Source organism: Podarcis bocagei, assembly GCF_964188305.1.
Source record: "Podarcis bocagei genome assembly, chromosome: 4".
NCBI lineage: Eukaryota > Metazoa > Chordata > Lepidosauria > Squamata > Lacertidae > Podarcis > Podarcis bocagei.
The window spans coordinates 25779806-25801143 of record NC_138128.1 but is presented as its reverse complement, the minus strand read 5'-3'; the positions used below and the strand labels follow the sequence as shown (position 1 = coordinate 25801143).

Genomic DNA, 21338 nt, shown 5'->3' with positions numbered 1-21338 from the left:
CCTTCACATCAACTTGATGTTTCTTGTTTCAACCCCACCAAGTCAGAAGGAACACCAAGGATATAAAGAGAGGAACTGAGACTGCGACCTGATGCATACTTACCTAGGGGTAATCCCTTTTGAACACAGCATAACTGGACTTCTGAGTAAGAATGCACAAGATTGCACCATGAAGGGATCAAAGAGTTCCTCAATCCCTTTGAGGGCAGCATAAAGACAATACAATCTCTTCTCGATCAGTTCTAGAATAATTGCAGTCAAGGACTCCCTCCTGAATGGCAAACAATTGCTAGGATGCACTGATCACTGAATCATTTTAGTGGATTGGAATAACCCACCACGACACTGAAGGGGCTAATTGTGTTTTTGGAAGCATTAAAATAAAGAAACTGTTAATTAAAATTCCTCCAAATGAAGCTGGAAATAGAGTGGGGAGAATCCTCCAAACTAGGGGTGGGGAACTTCTGACCCACAAGCCAAATTTGGCCCAATAAGCTTCACCCCTTTGGCTCGCCAGGCCCTTTCCACCAAAGCATGCCCAATGGTATCACACCTTTTGCCATATGTGGGGGCAGGTATGTAGCAGGTAAGGATATGACTCCACAGGAACAACCAGGAGGTTAAAGTGATCTCCTAGTTGTTCCACTGCAAGCAGGTTTCACTTCCAGAGCAGATCAACTGATTGGTGCTGACAGGGAGCCCCACTGGGATCAGCTGCACTGGGGAGTTTCAGTCTAAAAGGTCTAAAATACTCAGAATAAATAAATTATATAATGTCTAGGGGGGCCAGCTAAATTATGGCAAGATTCAATATTTTATGTTGAGTCTGGAAACCAAGAAAGCAGAGATGAGACATTCAAGCGGATTATTCTAAGTACTACAAAACTTAAATAACTGGCTTCTACTTGATTTCCTCTTCCCTCTTTATCACCTTTTCCTTTTAGACTATTTCTGTGGGGTGGGGATATCTTGTTTTAAATCTGTGTGCCGCACTTATTAAATGATAACCACTGTATAAAGTATTATTGTGAAAACTATTATTAATAACAAAACTGGTTGACAGGAATAGTCAATAAGTGTTCTGTATAAGATATTATATATATATGGGCTGATTTAGGTGAAATAAGGAACTGTGTCAAGAGAAGAGCTTGACACTAATTGATATTTCAAGTCAAATAAAAAGTGGTCAGTCTTGATCACTGAGGATAGCGGAATGCTAGGGCAACGTCTCAGTGTTGGACCCTTATCATGATCCAGTTCTTTGTGTATTTCATTTGGCACTTGGGTTATTTTAAAATATCATTGTGCAATGGAATATGTTAATAGTTTGAATTTAGAGGCACTCCCTTACAGAATTGCAAGAGAAATGCTAATCTGATATCGAAAATTGTTGAGCCAATTTCAGAGATGAAGCCTTTTATCTCTTTTTTTAAAGTTATTAATTTCTCGCTCATGAGTGCTTGGACTTGGGAAACTCACCACGACAGATTCCGCTTTGAATATCTCCTCTTCCAAATTAGCTTTTCTCTCAGATAAAATCATGATTTAGAAATCTCTCAGGTCCACGATGCTGCTGATGAGAAAAGCCTTGATCTAATGTAGGTACTTAAATAATTACATTTTTCTTATTTCTTATTCTAACATGACAGTCTACATAAATGCGCCCAGGTAAGTGCTCTGTCACTAAGCAGTACTAAGCATTAGTACTGCTGGATGAAGGCAAATAATTAGAAAACAAAATTAAAGGGACATATCACATTACCTGCACAATATCTTTCTAAAATCCACTTTGGGTCATTTTCATGAGCTACTCCATCTTGACAATATTTATTTATTTTTCTCCTTGTGGAAAGGTACAAGGCAAGGAGGGTGGGAAAATGAGGACGACGACTATGGAGGAAGCTTTGTGCAAATAGAATCTGTGGTGTAGATCCAAGAAGTGACTTTCCAGCATTGGAAGGGCCCAATTCCTATTTGAGATGAGCACAAGGCTGCACCCCATTCCCAGGAAGCAGGAACGGCAGTTAATTCAATGTGTGATGCAACTTGTGAACATGAGGCGGACTGAGGCAGCCGCCTCAGGTGGCGGAATCTCAAGAGGCAACACCCCACCCCCACCCCATGGGCTGTTCTCCACACCTGCCACTGCTGCCAGAGTAGTGAGAAGAAGAACCTGCAACATCTTCCGGCGAGATCTCGCGAGATCTTGAGCTCACATGAGATCTTAACACTGCCATCACTTCTCCTCACTTCTCCCGGGTGGGGGGGCACGCTCCAGCTGACACCACCAGAGAAGCAAGGAGCAGTGACTGTGACTTCTTGGTTCCAGTGAAATCTCACAGACTTCTCACGAGATCTCACCGTAAACCAGAAGCTGCAGGTGAAGCCGCACAACCCTGGTATATGAGAGGCTTTGGCCTCAGGTGGCAAAATGGGATGGGGCATCCCTGTTGTGAAGATATCCCCTAAGGCCAGGGGTAGGGATTCTGCGGTCTCCCAGATTTCCTGGAATACAAACTCCCACCATCCCTTAATCCTTGTTTCTGCTGTCTGGGGCTAATGGGACTTGGAGTCCAACAATATTTAGAGGACCACATGTTCCCCACCCCTGCCTTAGGCAAAGACAGGGGTAGCCAATGTGATGCTCTCCAGATGTTGCAAACTACAACTCCTAACATCTCTGACTATTGGCCATGCTGGCCGGTCTTGTTGGGACTTGAAGTTCTTAACAGGATGGCACCATGTTGGCTATAAGAGAAGAGTGATTTGTCCAAGGCCATGAATAGCTAAGGTGGGAATAAACCCAGCTCCATGGTTTCTCTAGCTGAAGGAACCATGTTGGCTCCAAGTAGTTAAGAATATTAAATCTGAGATCACCGTGGCTATTACTGCTATGGATAGCAGCCAGATCACTAGTAGGCGATTAAAACAAAACCTACCGTATTTTTCGCCCTATAGGACGCCCCGTCTCATAAGGCGCACCTAGTTTTTTTTGGGGGGGAATAAAGGGGAAAAAATTATTTTCCCCCCCAGGCGCGGGGCTGGGGTGCAAGCTTCCCCCGACCCCAGCCTCCAGAACAGGCAACTCTCCGCAAGCCGTGGGAGCCCGGCGCCGGGCTCCCATGGCTTGCGGAGAGCTGCACGAAGCTCAAAGCCTGGGCACGCTGAGAACAGCGCGCCTAGGCTTCAGCATGCAGGCAACTCTCCGCAAGCCACAGGAGCCCAGCGCGGGCTCCCACGGCTTGTGGAGAGCTGCGCGAAGCCTGGAGAGCAAGAGGGGTCGGTGCGCACCGACCCCTCACACTCTCCAGGCTTCAGCGAAAGCCTGCATTTGCCCCATAGGACACACACACATTTCCCCTTCATTTTTGGAGGGGGGAAAGTGCGTCCTATAGGGTGAAAAATACGGTATTTTGAAAGGAAAAAGAAATCACTATGATAGCTGCTTTTCTAAGAAGGAGTGATATTTGAAGATGTCCGCCCTTTGATTTCATTTCTCAGACAAGTGTCCCTGCAGGTACCCTCATTCTCTCAAGCGAGTGTTATTACTTACATGAATATGGGCTGTGGGTCCCTGCCTCTTGGAAACCCTGCTTTAAAGAGAACTGGCTGCTTTTATATGTGCAGCTGTGATTTCATCTATAGGCTGTGTTCAACATAAATATATAGCATTTTCCTTTAATAGACTCCAGAAATCCCTGTTGCCAGCAGTAAATTTTCAGGCCGAGATAACACATTTAGGGGGGAAATGCTTAGCTTGTATTTATTTCAGATGCTTAGAATTTTCTCTCTGGTCGTGTTATCTTTTAGTGACTTTCCCAGAGTTGTGTGCAAGCGAACTTTATTTGTTGCTGTCAGAGACACAAAGCCCTTAAGCAATCATAAATGTCGAGTCTAAGAGCGATGAACATTCAGACGTTTTCTCACATTACAGCTGCTGCCAACTGCTGATGTAGAGGGGGGAAAATGAAGCACATTAAGCACCTAAGAATTAAAAATAAATTATGTATAACATAGGCCAGGCACTCATATAAAAAGCATTATTAATGCCTGTGTTGTGTGCAACAGTTCAGCTCCAATCATGTTTTATTATGATAGTCTCAGTATGTTTTCTACTGAGTTTCAAGACACCTGGAAATAAAATGGCTTCGGTTCTGAATGAGCTAATACAGTATATCCCCAGAAGAACAATCGTTTACCATGCAGCCAATTTTGTTTTTATTTTATTTTTACCCAGCACTTGCTTGCTTCCTCTATTATTATTTTTATTATCCCTAAATAATAATAAAAAATAAAAAAATGAATGTTTCATTTCTCTCTCCTCCTCTGTCCCAAAGGACCTGATCTGTAAAGCAGTAAAGCCCATGGAAGCAGAACTCATGGACAGGTTCCTATTGGGAAAACCTGCATGCTTTGTTGCTACAGTGGAAATAGCTGACTCCTCCCTTCCGTGCAAGGCAGCTGTATCCTGCATACTCTATAAAATAATTGTGCATTCTTCAGGGCTGGAACAAGCTCATCAGATGATTCCCACTGAGGTGCTAAGTTCAGAGTAGTTGGATTTCCTTTGCAATCAAATGAAGAAATAAATATAAACAATACAAATTCAAGTATTAGTATTAGTACAGTGGTACCTCGGGTTACATATGCTTCAGGTTACATACGCTTCAGGTTACAGACTCCGCTAACCCAGAAATAGTGCTTCAGGTTAAGAAATTTGCTTCAGGATAAGAACAGAAATCAGGCTCCGGCGGTGTGGCAGCAGCAGGAGGCCCCATTAGCTAAAGTGGTGCTTCAGGTTAAGAACAGTTTCAGGTTAAGAACAGACCTCCGGAACGAATTAAGTACTTAACCCGAGGTACCACTGTATTATTATTAAGCAGCAAAGGGCAGAGCACTATCAAGAACTGTATTCATGATGAAACATGATATCCAACACAGCAATTGACAGCATCCAGATGTTTGGAAGAGCTGGGTGACCCTCCCTCCCTTGACAAGCTGAAGAACATCATCAACTCCCAGGGACATGGGAAAACTGCAGGACAGTGTGGAATCCCAACAGAAGTGCTGAAGCCAGCCTCAATCCCTCCCTCATGACACACCGCCATGGCCTCCTCTTGCAGGGTTGGGGAAAAGGATTCGTGCCACAAGATATGTGTGACTCCGGCATTGTGACCCCCTATAACAGGCACGTCCAACTCCCAAGAGATTGCGATCCCTTCACAGTATTAAAAAAACTGGCAGTGATCTACCCATTGTCATTGGAGGATGGACCAGAGTTGCTGAGATTTTTTTTAGGTAGCAAGAGTTGTTGAGCTATAAGGACAACAGTGATTGTAACACCTACCATGGTGGAATATCCCTTCTGAGTACTGTGGGATTACAGTTACAGTGGTATCTCGGGTTACATACGCTTCAGGTTACATACACCTCAGGTTACAGACTCCGCTAACCCAGAAATAGTACCTCGGGTTAAGAACTTTGCTTCAGGATGAGAACAGAAATCATGCTCCAGCGGCACGGCGGCAACAGGAGGCCCCATTAGCTAAAGTGGGGCTTCAGGTTAAGAACAGTTTCAGATTAAGAACGGACCTCCAGAACGAATTAAGTACTTAACCCGAGGTACCACTGTACTTGCTGACAGGGTCTATCCCAAGTCACAATGTAGCTTTCGAGCTGAGAGGTCAACATTTGACATGATTTTCTCACTGTTCCAGTGCAGGAGAACTAACAAGAGCATCGCCTTCGTAGACCTGATGAAGGACTTTGACCTTGTCAGCTGAAAAGGACTCTTCACGTAGCTCAACGAGATAGGATGCCCTCCTCCTCTGACTAATGCATTTAACAAACCATTGTTGTTGTTTAGTCGTTTAGTTGTTTAGTCGTTTAGTCATTTAGTCGTGTCCAACTCTTTGTGACCCCATGGACCAGAGCACACCAGGCGCTTCTGTCTTCCACTGCCTCCCACAGTTTAGTCAAACTCATGCTGGTAGCTTCGAGAACACTGTCCAACCATCGCGTCCTTAACAAACCATTGACTATTATAATGCTAAGAGATAACCAATGTGAAGTAAGGCATAGAATCACAGAATTGTAGAGCTGGACGGGTCACCTTGTCCAACCTTCCTGCAATGTTGGAATCTCAACTAAAACTCAGCTAAACTATCCATGACAGATAAACTGAACTGCAAAGATAGAAACCTGTTTGAGTTTCCTACAAAAGTTAGTAAGGTAAATGTTCGAGCCTACCCTTGATGGTGTAGCAGTGTAAGTACAGTCGACTATGTATTGTTCATCCTATTTTGGGGCCTCAGTAAACATCACATATTGCCAAAATGAACTTTCTTCCAAATGATCTTTCACTTTCTCTGAATTTTTAACTGGAATGATGTTTTTTATGTAATAGGTAAGACTTATGTGTCAAGTGACTAATAAAATCACCATCATCAACCTTGTGCAGGTGGTGCCCAAGAAGGTAGCCCATAAATTTGTTTACAGACAAACTCAAAGTTTAGAATAGTGTTTTTCAAGCTTTCTCTCTTCCAGAAAACCTTTTCATAGTAACTATAAGATTAGGGTTAGGAGAGGAGAAGGCCAGTGGGCCCTGGTGAATGGCAACAAACGTTCTTTGATAGTCTGTGGCAAACCTCTAACAGTAGCTAGAGAACCCACCAACTTCCAACACAGTCTCTTCCACTGTCCAACAGCTAGTATCCTGAGGACATTAGCCTTAATGTTTAGCCTAAATACTTTCTCTTGTAATTTAAGCTGAGTGATCCAGGTCTTGTCTTCTGGGTCCTATCCTCTGCGGGAGATTTCTTCCTCATCCCTTATGCCTAATGAGACTAAAGCTTCTTAGCTTGGAACCTGGGGTTTGACTGCATGCTTTTGACCACCAATTATTTCTCCCCTCATATGCCAGATTGCTTGTGACACACTTTTACAGTACTGGCAAAGGAAAAACTGACTGAATTCATCCAGCACTGAATGGGGAGTTAGCTAGAAGTTGTGCCCTCAAACTCGCAAATCTTGGAGTTGCCCTCATACAAGTTCTGAGGTTGAACTGAGGCGTGGTGACAAAGAAGAAATATTACAGGCTGGTCTAATCTGCAGGAGAGCTGGGAACTTCTTCACACTCAGGTCAATGGGTTGCATTCAGACAGGTCGTATGTTGCGAAAGGTGTGATATAATCTCCCTGCAGGTTTGTCCACAGTACAATGCGATCACATAACACAATCATGACACAATATGCAGACTAGAGCCAGATGGGTAGAGAGAGAAACTACCCTAGAAGGAGCATGAGAGGTACTGCCCCTCCCTTAACATCCCACACACCCCAATTGCCAGTGTACAAATGATTCCCCACCACCACCCCAGCTTCTTGAGGCCCCACTGAGTATAAATCAAGTTATAATTGTTTTAAAGGCCCATGGTTTCAGTCATAAAGAAAAGGAAGTGGTTTTCAACAGTTGTGCCTGACAGAAAGCTACCCCACATTTTAAATGTTACATCTTTCTCTGAGTTGTGTGCAGGGCCGGCGCAAAGGTATAGGCGGCCTGAGGCAAGCAGCGAGAGACACCCCCAACTCTTCTTTTCCTCTTCCTGTTGCTGCTGTCGTCTCCCCTTCTCCCAGCTCCGCTTATATGTATTTTATTTCATTGCTGCATTAGTGGCAGGAGCAGAAACTAGTTCTCCTCCTCCTTTCCCTTCCTCTCTCTTATTCTGAAAAAAAACCCCAACCCAGCTCCAGTCTTGTGCACCACAGGGGCCTGACTGGGCCTCTTTCTGGGGAATACACTTGTTTGGGATCCACTGGGTCCCTATCCATCCCACCCTGAAATGCCCCATTGTGGGTTCTCATGACAGACACATGAAACACAGTTTAAGGTAGTGTGCACAGGGAGCTCTGAGAAATGCAATCTTCCCAGAGTGATCAGCTTCCCCCTCCTACTTAGTCACAGTCTTGTCCTCTTGAACTCAGAAGGGAGGTGGATGGGAACAGCTCTAGAATTAGATGGCTTTGCCTGTCATTGGCTCCTGTGCCACCTACATTTGCTCTCAGAAGGGAGCCCTACCAGTCCCAATGGGCACCACCCACCACTGGAAGCCTCTGTCCTTTTGCATAACTGCAATGTGGCCTGTACAATGGTTAGAGCAGCATCCTTTGCCTCACCTGCTAGTATGAATATTTTCCACTGGGAAATTCAACCCCCAGACTGAAAAATATTCCCCATCCAGGAAACAGGACTCCCACTGCTTACCTTTCCCTCTCCTATATATTATGTTTCAGTGCATGATTCTAAGTAGGAACAAACAAGTTTTGTCCTCTATCAAATTAAACATACTGCTACTGCCTTGGGTCAAACCTACACAGCAGCTGAACAGGAAAGTCACTTTCTTAAAAAGAAAAAGGGGGGTGGGGAGAGAGATCTGGTTTCATCATTCTGCCTTTAGCTACAAATGCCAATTTGGTGTGTTTGAACAGAATGAGTCAGTGATTGCCAGAAAGCCTCTTTGCTGTTGGAGACAGGACAGGCACTAGCAGAAAATGTGCTCAGACTGCATTCCCTCAAGCTTGAGCCATTAGATTGACAAACCCCGGAGGACTTTGGGCAAGGGAATGTGTAGAATGACCTTTGTCAACCTGGTGCCAATCTCAGCGCTTTGGCCTACTGCACTCATCAGCCCCAGTGAGCAATGTCGAAAGTCAGGAATGAGGGGCGATGTAGCCCAACATCTCTGGAGGACCCCCGGTTTGGTTGAGGAGGGCCTGCAACTATAGATTTGTAACCCTGGGGTTCTACTTATCAACATGAGCCAAAATGGCCCTAGGCTGAACTGGAAGTGACCTCTGTGGCAATTTTGTTTCAAGAAAGACTGCTGGGAATTCAGCTTGCAGCGTTTAACCCATTTCCAAAAATATATTTTTAGTTATTTACACGTAGTTTGATCATGCTTTCCCAAAGGAATTCACACAACAACAATAAAAAGCACAGCACACATCTAAGCTCAAAACCACCTGTATTGATTTGGGTGCTTCTCTTGCCCCATGCCAGGGCAAGTATTATATCCTTAACAGATTCATTAGTATGCTGTAAGACCCCTGCTGAATCAGACGAAAGGCCTGTGTCAGCCTTCGTTCAAACATCTTGAAGGCAGCAGGTTGGCATGGGCTGACCCAGTAGAGGGTGTTGTTGTATGTGCCACTCACCTGACCTTCGACCTACTCCATCACGGCAGCAGTATACTGAGATGGAGAGAGAGGGGCTGGCATGGTGCAAACACGCTGGTGGAGCCAATCTGGTGCTCTTGCTGCCGTGTTAGCACTGCACCAATCTTTCCCACACCACATCCACTCTCTGTATGCTGCAGTGACTCTGCTGGATGGAGGTCAGGTGAAAGGCACAGCCACGCCATGCCTCCAGCTACTAGGCTGGCATGCGTAGTCCAGCCTCCTGTTTTCTACACTGGCTGACCAGATACCTCTGGAAATCTCACCAGAAGGACATGGAGGTAACCACACATTCCAGTTTGTCATTCCCAACAACTGGTATTCAGAAGCATACTGTCTCTGATGCTGGAGATAACATGGGGCCATAATGACCAGTAGCCGTTGATAACGCTATCCTGCACGTATTCAGTGCCAACTCCCGATTCCTAATCATGAAGAGGGTTTTTGTTTTGTTTTGTTTTAAGCCCTCAAATACTGCCATTGTACAGAACGGGAAAGGAGTCTGAGTTCAGTCAGGATTTGGTTCTGTTGAGATTTGTATCCAAATAGCTCCTTTGCAAAAAGCCAGAGTCTGATGTCAGCATAGCACAGCCTTGGGAAAGATTAACAGGCGTGATCATTAAGTGGCCTTATCTTTTCATGCCTTTGGCTTGTAAATCTATATTGCTAAGATCCCGAAGGAGAGAAAGCTACACATCAACGATATTCCCCCTCCTGAGGTCAGAGGAAGTGAGGAGTGATAAAAGTGTCTAGAACAGGGGTGTCAAACTCAAATTCATCGGGGGCCGCACCAGCAGTTTGGTCACACTCAAAGGGCCGGTTGTAACAAGTGGAGGTTTCCTGAATGCATGTAAAGTGGAGGTTTCCTGTGTAGAATGGCCGGCGCCGCTAGAGGGCAGACGTTCTCTGGCTTGTAGGCTGCCGCGCATTAGCTGAAGAGGCGGCTTTCTTGTGTCCAAAAAAAAGTGAGAATAAAAGGTGGCGGCTACACGGGCCACATGACGAGGTCTGGCGGGCCGGATTCGGCCCGCGGGCCTTGTGTTTGACACCCGTGGTCTAGAAGTTATATAGCTGGGATGGGTACTTTGTGGCCCTCCAGAAGTCATTGGACTACAAAGTCCATCATGCCAGACCCTTGGCCTTGCTGGCTGGGGGCCAGAGGAGCTGACTTCTGATTACATCTGGAGGGCCACAGAATACCCAACCTGGCTGTAAGGGATTCTGCAACATTAATATCCTTTCAAGTCCATTGGAATTAATGTAATTTTAATTTTCTTTTGCTGTAAAAGCTTCCCCTCTCAGGAAAATATTTGGGAAGAGTCTGGTTTTTAAGGGTCTTATCCTGATGGGTAATTTTCGACTTCCGGTCGGCGCCAGCGCTAATGGCGGTCCTTTTTCCAAGCTCCGGAGAAGGACTGCCCTGCGAGTTCGGGTCTGCCCCGCTACGGCAAGCGGGGGACCCCTAAAATCACAGGCGCGGAAGCCTGTGAACGAGGAGATTCGGTGGGCACCAAAAGCGCCCCCCCTTTACCGCAGAAAGAGCCTTTTTAAAGGCTCTGGAACGACATCGGGGGAGCGCGGTGCTGAGAATCGCTACCCAGCCCGCAGGGTGAAGCCGCGTCGCTATTAGTGGAGAGCGCCGATTCCTTCCTGTAAATTACGGACAGAAAAAACCCGTGAGTAAAACGGAACCTTTATTTGGAACTAAAACTTGGAAATTTGGTTGAAAACGGGGAGGCCAAAATTAAGGAAGTCTGCCTCCCCCCCGACTGCATGAAAGTGAAAGCAACGGAACTGTAAAGCTGCATCCGTCAAAGACTTTGTTTTTGTTTAATTAAACCTGACATTTGGACTTTAGATCTCCCCTCTAGCTAGCAGGGCAGAGGGGAGGCAAGAGAGACTTTGGCAACTGCATGATTTATTTAAAAGAAAAACTCTCTGCTGCCTCAGCTGTCTTAAGAACATGAAACGGTCTGCCTTATAGGACAATAGGACACTGAACTGACTTTTTCCTGTGAAAGTTACATTGTGATACAAAGTTTTTGCACTGCCTGGCTACAGTACATTAGAGCAGGCTGAGACAGTATCTTCTGGGAAATTGTGGCAATTTGCAACTACAAGCCTCCAGCTATACTTGCTTTAATTTTTCTCTTTCTCCTTCTCCCTACGTATTTGGATATTCTCTTTGCCTATGTATTTGGACATTTTGTGTTTGGACATTTTGATTTGCTCCCCCTAGAGGGTAAAGTAAAGGTCGGCACAGCCTAAGACAGTGGAACTTTCCAGTGGGGAACAGATCCCGTGGGAAACGACCTTGACATGAGTGGTTCACAAGAAGAGATAGTCACAAGAGCCAAGACCAAACAACAACAACAGCACCAGCAGCAGCAACAACAACTAAAGAAAAGAGGCTCAATCACAGGCGTAACTCCCGGACCTGCAGGAATAACAGGACAAGAAAAAGTGACAGCTGTCTCCATGGATGCCGTGACACAAGCCTTGCTTAAGATAAATCAATCCCTGGAGTCTTTGACAAAACAGACTTCAGAAAATACACAAAAATTAACAGAAATATCAGCAAGACTAGACCAGAACACAGAATCTATAAACAAATTGGTTGAGGAAAATTCTGCTACACGTAAAATTGCTGAGGAAGCTAGAGCTATCGCTGGGGAGACCCAAGAGAATTTAGAACCGATTGCCAAGAAGGTTCATGAGCACGACGCAACTTTGGCTCTGTGGGAACTACAGAGAAAAGAGAGAAATTTGAAATTGAGACTGATTCCAGAGAACGAAAGTGACAACCTCGCGGAGTTTTTAACACAGGAGTTTGCTGACTGTTGGGATCTGGAGGAAGACGAATTTAAAATTACAACAGCCTTTAGACTGGGCAAAAAGCAGGACAGAAAGACCCCGAGAGACTGTCTGATTACACTTAGATCTAAGGAAGAAAGAGACAAATTATTAGGACTACACTTTGAAAAGGCCTTGCAAATTGGAAACTCAACTGTACAGATTTTTAAAGACATCCCAAAATATATCTTGGATTTGAGAAACTTTTATAAGGACTTGGCTCTTTTGTTAAAGAAAAACTCCATCCGCTTCAGGTGGGAATTCCCACAGGGACTGTCCTTTGATTACAAGGGAAAGAAGGTGAAAATAAAGACTATTCAAGACAAAGACAAATTTTTGGACAGAAATCAAGAGGACTTGCAGAAGGGGACTGTGGACCCAATTGCAGAACAGAGGAGAGCATTAGACATTCTGAATCTTTCGTTTGGACACAAACCACCACCATCAGAGGAAGAACAACAACTTGGAGCTGTTGGAGGAGTGCCAGAAAAATAACAAGATGGCTCTGCAATTCCTTAGCTGGAATTGTAATGGGCTCAATGGGCCTTTGAAGAGACGACAAGTTTTTCACATTTTGAACAGAGAACATTTGGATTTGATATGTCTGCAAGAAACTCACATAACCAGAGCCCACAGGAGACTACTCACAAATAAAAGACTAGGACAAGAATTTATCTCATCAGACAAAGTAAAAAAAAGAGGAGTTGTGATATACGTAAAAGAGAAATGGGCACCAAAAATGAGTTTTAAAGATGAACAAGGGAGATACTTGGCAGTGGAGATACAAGTACAAGGAGAAAAACTTTTGATTGTTGGAATCTACGCACCAAATGAAGGCAAGTCTGACTTCTTCAAGAGACTTCATGAAACTCTGATGGACTATTTGGATTACAATATGATAATTATGGGAGACATGAATGGTGTGGTCTCTACTAACATGGACAAGGCACAAAGACTAACAGTTACTAAGGAAGGGAGACTTCCTAAGACCTTTTTCGAAATGACGGAAAACATGGATTTGATTGATATATGGAGAACAAGGAACCCTCTGGAGAGAGAGGGAACCTTTTTCTCCCAAGCAATGATGACCTGGACCAGAATTGACCAAATTTGGATTACTAGTGGTATGGCTCCAAAGATTAAGAAGGTAGAAATCTGCCCAAAAACTTGCTCCGACCATAACGCTGTGAAGATGGAGATGAAACTTACAATAACTGGTCAATTTAGATGGAGAATGAATGACACCCTCTTTCGAGATAAGGAGATCCTTATGAAGGCCCAAAAAACCTTAAAGGACTATTTTGAAATAAATTTGAGGGCTGATGTGGAAAAAAGAGTGATCTGGGACGCAAGCAAAGCTGTGATGCGAGGTTTTTTGATTCAACAAAACTCAATAAAGAGGAAAAAACAAAATGAGAAAAAAGAAAAGATTTTGGAAAAGATAAAGGAAGGAGAGAAAAAATTAAGAGCAAAACCAAAGTCCCAGGAGATTTTAAGAGAGATTAAGTTATATCAAACACAATACATGGAATTGATGAACCAAGAGATTGAATGGAAGATAAAGCAAATGAAACAAAAGACATTCGAATCGGCAAATAAATGTGGTAAACTTTTGGCATGGCAACTGAAGAAAAGGCAGAAATTAAATACAGTTACAAGCCTAGAAGTGGATGGAAAGAATATATCTAAACCTAATGAAATTAGAAATTGCTTTGTGAGCTATTTTAAAAAACTTTACACTCAAGGCCCGCAAAATGAAGAAGATATAGATAAATTCCTTGATAAATATGGACTACAAAAAATCTCTCATCAAAGTAAGATGGACCTGAACCAGAGAATAACAGAACAAGAGATAGAGGCTGCCATTCAAAATATGCAACTGGGCAAATCTCCAGGACCAGATGGACTGACTTCTAGATACTACAAATCGTTGAAGGAATGGTTGATTCAACCATTAAAAGAAGTCTGTAACGAGATTTTAGAGGGGAAGAAGGCACCTGATTCGTGGAAAGAAGCATTTATTTCACTCATACCAAAGACAGAGACTGAAAAGACTCAACTGAAGAACTACCGCCCAATATCACTACTTAATGTGGATTACAAAATTTTTGCAGACATTCTGGCAAAAAGACTTAAAAAAGTGCTGATGGAGATAATTCATAGGGACCAAGCAGGCTTTCTCCCAAAAAGACACCTAGCAGATAATGTAAGGAACATAATAGACATTTTGGAAAAGCTAGAGGTGAATATAAATACTAAAGCAGTACTGATTTTTGTGGACGCGGAGAAAGCCTTTGACAATATTTCTTGGAGCTTTATGATAAAGAATCTTCATGGGATGGGGGTAGGTCAAGGTTTTGAGAATGGTATGGCTGCAATATACTCTGAACAAAAAGCTAAATTGATTGTAAATAATGTAATAACTGAGGAACTTAAGATAGAAAAAGGAACACGACAGGGGTGCCCAATTTCCCCATTGCTTTTTATCTCAGTTCTGGAGGTGTTGCTGAATATGATTAGGAATGACCAGCAGGTTAAAGGAGTGCAGGTCGGAGCTAAACATTACAAGCTAAGAGCATTTGCAGATGACCTAGTATTGACTTTGCAAGAGCCAAACACTAGTACGAAAAAGGTGTTAGAAATAATCCAACAGTTTGGCCAGGTAGCCGGATTTAAGCTGAATAAACAAAAAACTAAAGTTCTAGGAAAAAATTTAACAGATATGGAAAAGGAGAAATTCCAAGAGGAGACAGGGTTGACGGTGGTCAAAAAGGTGAAATATCTGGGGGTTTATTTGACATCTAAAAATGTGAATTTGTATAAGGATAATTATGAAAAATGTTGGTCAGAAATCAAAAAAGATCTAGAAATATGGTCAAATCTGAAACTGTCAATGTTAGGCCGAATTGCAGTGATTAAAATGAATGTATTGCCTAGAATGTTGTTCTTGTTCCAGACCTTGCAGATTCTTGACAAGATGGAATGTTTCAAGAGGTGGCAGAAAGATATCTCGAAATTTGTCTGGCAGGGCAAAAAGCCCAGAATCAAATTTAAAATACTGACAGATGCTAAAGAAAGAGGGGTTTTTGCCCTGCCGGACTTAAAACTGTACTATGAGGCAGCAGCGTTTTGCTGGCTGAAAGAGTGGATGCTCCTCGAGAACACAGACATTTTGGATCTGGAAGGTTTCAATAACGCATTTGGTTGGCACGCATATCTATGGTATGATAAAATTAAGCTGCATAGCGCCTTTAAAAATCATATTGTCAGAAAAGCATTGTTTAATGTTTGGATAAGATACAAAGATCTGTTGGAAAACAAAACCCCCAGATGGGTGTCACCAGTGGAGGCTAAGGCAGTGAAGAAACTCAATATGGAGGTCGGATGGCCGAAGTATTGGGAAATTTTGGAACAGGAGGGAGATAAATTGAAATTACAAAGTCATGAGAAAATGAAACATAAAGTACAAAATTGGTTTCAATATCATCAAATAATGGAGTTTTTCAAACAGGATAGGAAAATTGGCTTCCAGGTGGAAAAATCAAAACTAGAGACTGAACTGTTAGAACCCAATACTAAGAATTTATCAAGAATGTATAACTTGCTGCTGAAATGGAATACACAGGAGGAAACAGTTAAATCGGCTATGATTAAGTGGGCACAGGATATTGGTCATAACATTATGTCTGCTGACTGGGAATGGTTATGGAACACCGGTATTAAATTTACGGCATGTAATGCCTTAAAGGAAAACATTATGAAAATGGTCTATAGGTGGTACATGACCCCAGTCAAGCTGGCAAAAATTTATCATTTGCCCGATAATAAGTGTTGGAAATGTAAAGAGACTGAAGGTACCTTCTATCACCTTTGGTGGACATGCCCGAAGATTAAGGCTTTCTGGGAAATGATTTATAATGAAATGAAAAAGGTACTTAAATGTACTTTCCCTAAAAAACCAGAGGCCTTCCTCTTGGGTATTGTCGGCCAACTGGTGTCAAAGAGGGATAGAACTTTCTTTATGTATGCTACAACAGCAGCAAGAATACTCATCGCAAAGTATTGGAAGACACAAGATCTACCTACTCTGGAAGAATGGCAGATGAAAGTGATGGACTATATGACACTGGCCGAGATGACAGGCAGAATCCGTGACCAAGGAAAAGAGACGGCGGAAGAAGAATGGAGAAAATTTAAAAGTTATCTTAAGGACTATTATAAACTTAATGAATGTTAGAGTGTTGTGGTTTTCAGGAACAAAGGGATACAGTGATATAAGGTCAGAATACAGAGATGACTAAGATGACAGAGGTTGGAAAGTAACATTTGGGAGTTGCTATAAAACTATGGACATTGGGATGCAGAAAGGGGGGGTATGGGGAAGTCCCAGAAAAGAGGTTTATGAAAATATGTTATGAAATTATACATGTATGTTTGTCTTTTTAAGTGTTTGTTTGTTTTCTAAAATTTTGTAAAACCAATAAAAATTTTATAAAAAAAAAAAAAAAATCCTGATGGGTAATTTTCTCATTATTGTTCATTTTCAGTTTTTGTAAATACAATATAAAATTTTGTCTCTGTGTTCTGCATAATGATATGTGAAGCTTTTGCCTTCTAATGTGTTTGATTTGGGCTTTCTTTTCTTGATATGGTCCACGTGCTCATCCCATTTTTTGTTTCCTTCCTTCCTACTCGTTTCATTAAAGCTGTCTGCTTAAGGCTGCAATGCTATAACTCGCTTACCTGCTGAACTCCATGTGTTGAGTAGATTGTACTATGTATGTTTCACTTACGAGTATACTTTAAAAGTCCTGACAGGAGAAGGAAGGTGGTCTGGCAGCCTTTGAGCAGTTTCTGTTTCTTATCATACAGACACAGGAAATGAAGGAATCTCTTTCATTCCAGCTATGACTGTTGCTCAATACATGTGCCAATGAGCAGATTATCATTCCTTGCAGCCACTTGTGAGCACAGCGTAGCATAAAGAGCAACATCCCTGCCAACTCTACAGTCATATATCCTGTCACATGGGAGGGATGACACATCAAGAGTAGAATCTGAACCATTATGTTAAACAGTGAAAGTGGGAAGAGTTCAGTATGCTTCTTTTGAACTTGACATCTCTTTAACCCCCTGGGCTGGGAAGTTGTTGCTTACAATAGCACAATCCTGGACACATTATTTTGCCTTTTACAGTATTTCCCTTTTTCTAAATTGCAATAAATTGCAGTCCCAACAGTAACCTGCAGCAAACAAATAGAAAAAGGTAATTTACAGCAAAGAAAACACAGGGCCTGTTATCTTTAATTTTCTCTTTTCATATTCAACAAAAAAATAAAATAATTTTTAAAATAAAATTTCTTCCAATCCATATCCCCATATCTCCACATGGTGATAGCTTCATCATTTTACCATCTTTACCTATTTTCCTCAATTGTCAATATTGTATTAATTTTTTATTCTTTTATCTTGGGGTGGTATTCAACTTCATTTTACTCAGAGTAGACCCATTGAACTTAATGGCACTGTTATACAATGGTTCAGCTCCTTTCTCCTGGGCAGTGTCCAGATAGTGGTGGTGGGGCTGCTTTATACCCAGTCAGACCATTGGTCCATCTACCTCAGTTTTGTCTACACTGATTGGCTGCAGCTCTTCAGGGTTTCTTACTATGGGTTAAAAGACTAGCATGTAGCTGGAAAAAGACTCTTCCACTAATAATAATAATAATAATATGGCACTCATCTGACTGGGTTGCCCTGGCCACTCTGAGTAGCTTCCAACAAATTATAAAACCACAGTAAAACATGAAACGTTAAAAGCGTCCCTATACAGGGTTGCCTTCAGATGTCTTCCAAAAGTAAGATAGTTGCTTATTTCCTTGACATCTGATGGAAGGGCATTCCACAGGGCAGGTGCCACTACTGAGAAGGCTGGTTCCCTGTAACTTCATTTCTTGCAGTGAGGAAACCACCAGAAGGCCTTCAGACCTGGACCTCAATGTCCAGGCTGAATGATGGGAGTAGAGACGCTCCTTCAGGTATACAGGGCCAAATCCATTTAGGGCTTTAAAGGTCAGCACCAACACTTTGGGTTGTGCTCAGAAATGTACTGGGAGCCAATGTAGATCTTTTAGGACTGGTGTTATATGGTCTCGGCAGCTGCTCCCAGTCACCAGTTTAGCTGCCATATTCTGGATTCATTGTTGTTTCTGAGTCACCTTCAAAGGTAGTTCTATGTACTTGTAGTTTTCGAGTCACCCATCCCAAAAATGCTTGGCACCTGGAGAAAACAAGCAAAAGCCTAGGCAGAAGTATCATAGAATCACAGAACTGTAGACTTGGAAGGGACCCCAAGGGTCATCTAGTCCAAACCCCTGCAATGCAGGGAACTCAGATAAAGCCTCCATGACAGATGAATAAAGGAGATAACTCTGTATCTGTTATACATTAATCTCTCCCAGTCCATGTATTCTGCTTTGAACTGCTGCTTTTGCAAGCAACCCAAAGTCCCCCAACAGTGGGCCAGAAGTAGAAAGAAACATACTTATTGACCGGTTTTCTGCCAAGGGCCAGTTCATTATTACTCTTCTAGCACAGAGCTTACCTGTAATTCAGCAGCAATTTTAAGAGTCACGTACAGGAGAGATGCAAGCCAGGCTGTGAACCAACACCAGGCAAGCGTGGGTTTCTGTTCCCTGCAACACAGACAGACAGACCCTTAGGGCCAGTTGTGTTGCAAGCCTCTGACATCACCAGGTTCTAGAATTTATGGATAATTGTAATCTGGATAGGCTTCCACTGTTGTTCTCATCTGGGGGACAGGCCAGCTCTTAGGATAATGCTGGCTGGGCTCTCTTTGCTGATGTTACAAACTATTTGCTCAATCAGCAAAAGTGTAGTTCTCATGCCTGTGCAGTTCCCTGTTTGGCTTGTCTTCTGCACTGATGCTGATCAGTCATGTGTGTGTGTGTGTGTGTGTGTGTGTAGGGGGAAGCACTCGCAGCGGCAAAACCATGTGGTGCCAATACAAGAGAACCAAGCTGTAAGTTACATCTCAATCAAGTAGTTGCCTGCTAGCTTGTCTGTCATCTGTAACATTTTGGGGGAAATGAGTGATACAACAATAGAAGATCGCCCAGACATGTGCATTAATCTGGGAACCCGTGTGTGTGTGTAATGAGATCATGGGGATATTTATGTATGCCACTACTGCGGCCCATGTTTCGTAAGCCCCAAAATGGAAAAGGAGCGAGGCCCCAAGCAAAGAAGAGTGGCAACTTAAGTCGACAGAATATGCACAGCTTGCAGATTTAACATACAGAATAAGAGAACAAGAAGAACATACGTTTAGAGAAGATTGGAAAATGTTTATTGAATATATGGGACGTAACTGTGTGCCGCTGAAAACGCTGGCAGCATTAAGATAAATTCAACTGTGTAAATAAGTCATGATGGATGTAATAATGGAATACTGAATGGTATAGTTTCTGTAAAATATGCAGGGATTTATGATATGTAAAATGGACCATGGAAGAAGAAGATGGGAATTCGTTGATATTTTAAGGATGTAAAAATGAGTACTTTAAATTGTAAAAGAGAACATTTAATAAAAATTATATACAAAAAGAAGAGAGAGATCATGGGGATATCTATTTGGAGACAAAAAGCATCCCATGAAAAGGGCAGAACACAATTTTGCAGAGGGGGTGAGTCACAAGGAGACAGTTACAGTTGCAAAAATGGGACAGGCTGATATGGAATGTGCATAGAGTTTGGGGATAATAGCATGTTGCCAGCAAAACATGTAATCTACTTTCACCACAGCTGTTATACTAGTGCTCCAAAGTTTGCACTGGCTCCCTATTGTCTTCTTTCTAGGCACAATTCAAGGGCCTTTCTGGACAGTGGTCTTCTTCCCAGGGATATCACAAAAATTTCTGCCAGAGCCAAAGCAATTGAGGCAAATATACATCAGTCCTCCTTTAATGATACAGAGTAAGGTTGTTGCCCGACAATAGCCTTGTAAGGAGACATAGCGTTCACATTTGGGGGAAAATGAGTGATACAACAATAGACTAGGGTAAAGAACCTCAGGGCGGTTGATGAATGCAGCCTCACAGGCCCTCTATCTGGCTGAGGGGCCACCTTCTCCAGAGGACTGAGGAGGCGCACGTGCGATACTTTTGTGGGTGGTCTCTATCCCCACGCCCCTGTTTCTGTTTGATCCTCACCTGAGCACAAGCCAATCATTTTGCTTCTAGCTAGCAGTCCAAACAATACACAACTGTGATTTGTACCAATTGCCTCATGCTGAGGGCAAGTGGGACTTTCAGGGACTGAGTTCTAAGAGCTATTTTCTCAAGCTCTTAACAATTGTGGAGGATTACACTGAAAACCATTACCACAATGCATGCAGCAGGACTTCATTAATTAATTAAATTTATTAGGTGCCTTGTCTCACTGCAGACAGCTCAAGGGTGTCTTTACAAAACCGACAAAACACAAACACACACACACACACACACACACACACACACACACACTCATTAAAACTGGGTGAGGGGGAACAACCCATTAGAAAGCACCCTGTGTTGGACTTCCTGAGCAACTCTCCCTTATATATATTTTGAGTTATGGTAGCAGTTTCCACTTGGTTCCACCTCTAGGGAAGTCATGTGTCTTGCTATACAGACACGTTCTATTTATGGGGATTCCTCTCTTTGAGGATATTTCCAGTCCAGGTCTAGTTTAAAAATGAAAAATTCTTCTAAGAAGTGGAGAGCAAAAGCCTGGTTGGCTGCTGTGGGAGTAGATGGGCCTTTGCCCTGATTCAACGGGCTCATTTTATGTTCTCGTGCATAAAAACGGACATTTGCACATTTCCTGTAAATCTCTGCCCTCTTTTGTCCTCTTTTCGGGTGATGTCTAAGTGGCCCACCTAGCATCATTTAGCTGTTACATCAGGTTGTGGGGCTCCACGAAGGATTAAGCCCAGGAACACATGAGAGCCAGTGTGGTGTAGTGGTTAAGAGCAGTGGACTCGTAATCTGGTGAACTGGGTTCGATTCCCTGCTCCTCCACATGCAGCTGCTGGGTGACCTTGGGCTAGTCACACTTCTTTGAAGTCTCTTGGCCTCACTCACCTCACAGAGTGTTTGTTGTGGTGGAGGAAGGGAAAGGAGATTGTTAGCTGCTTTGAGACTCCTTAGGGTAATGATAAAGCAGGATATCAAATCCAAACTCTTCTTCTTC

General features: G+C 43.0%; 1 long non-coding RNA gene across 1 annotated transcript; it reads right to left on the bottom strand.

Annotated features, from left to right (window-relative positions):
• Positions 1–7097: 7097 nt before the first annotated feature.
• On the bottom strand, positions 7098–18792 carry LOC308585193. The gene is made up of 4 exons (XR_014007135.1): positions 18691–18792; positions 16880–17329; positions 9021–9107; positions 7098–7196 (listed from the first exon to the last, which is right to left on the bottom strand). It is a non-coding gene; the product is annotated as an uncharacterized lncRNA (long non-coding RNA).
• Between the last annotated feature and the right edge of the window lie 2546 nt (positions 18793–21338).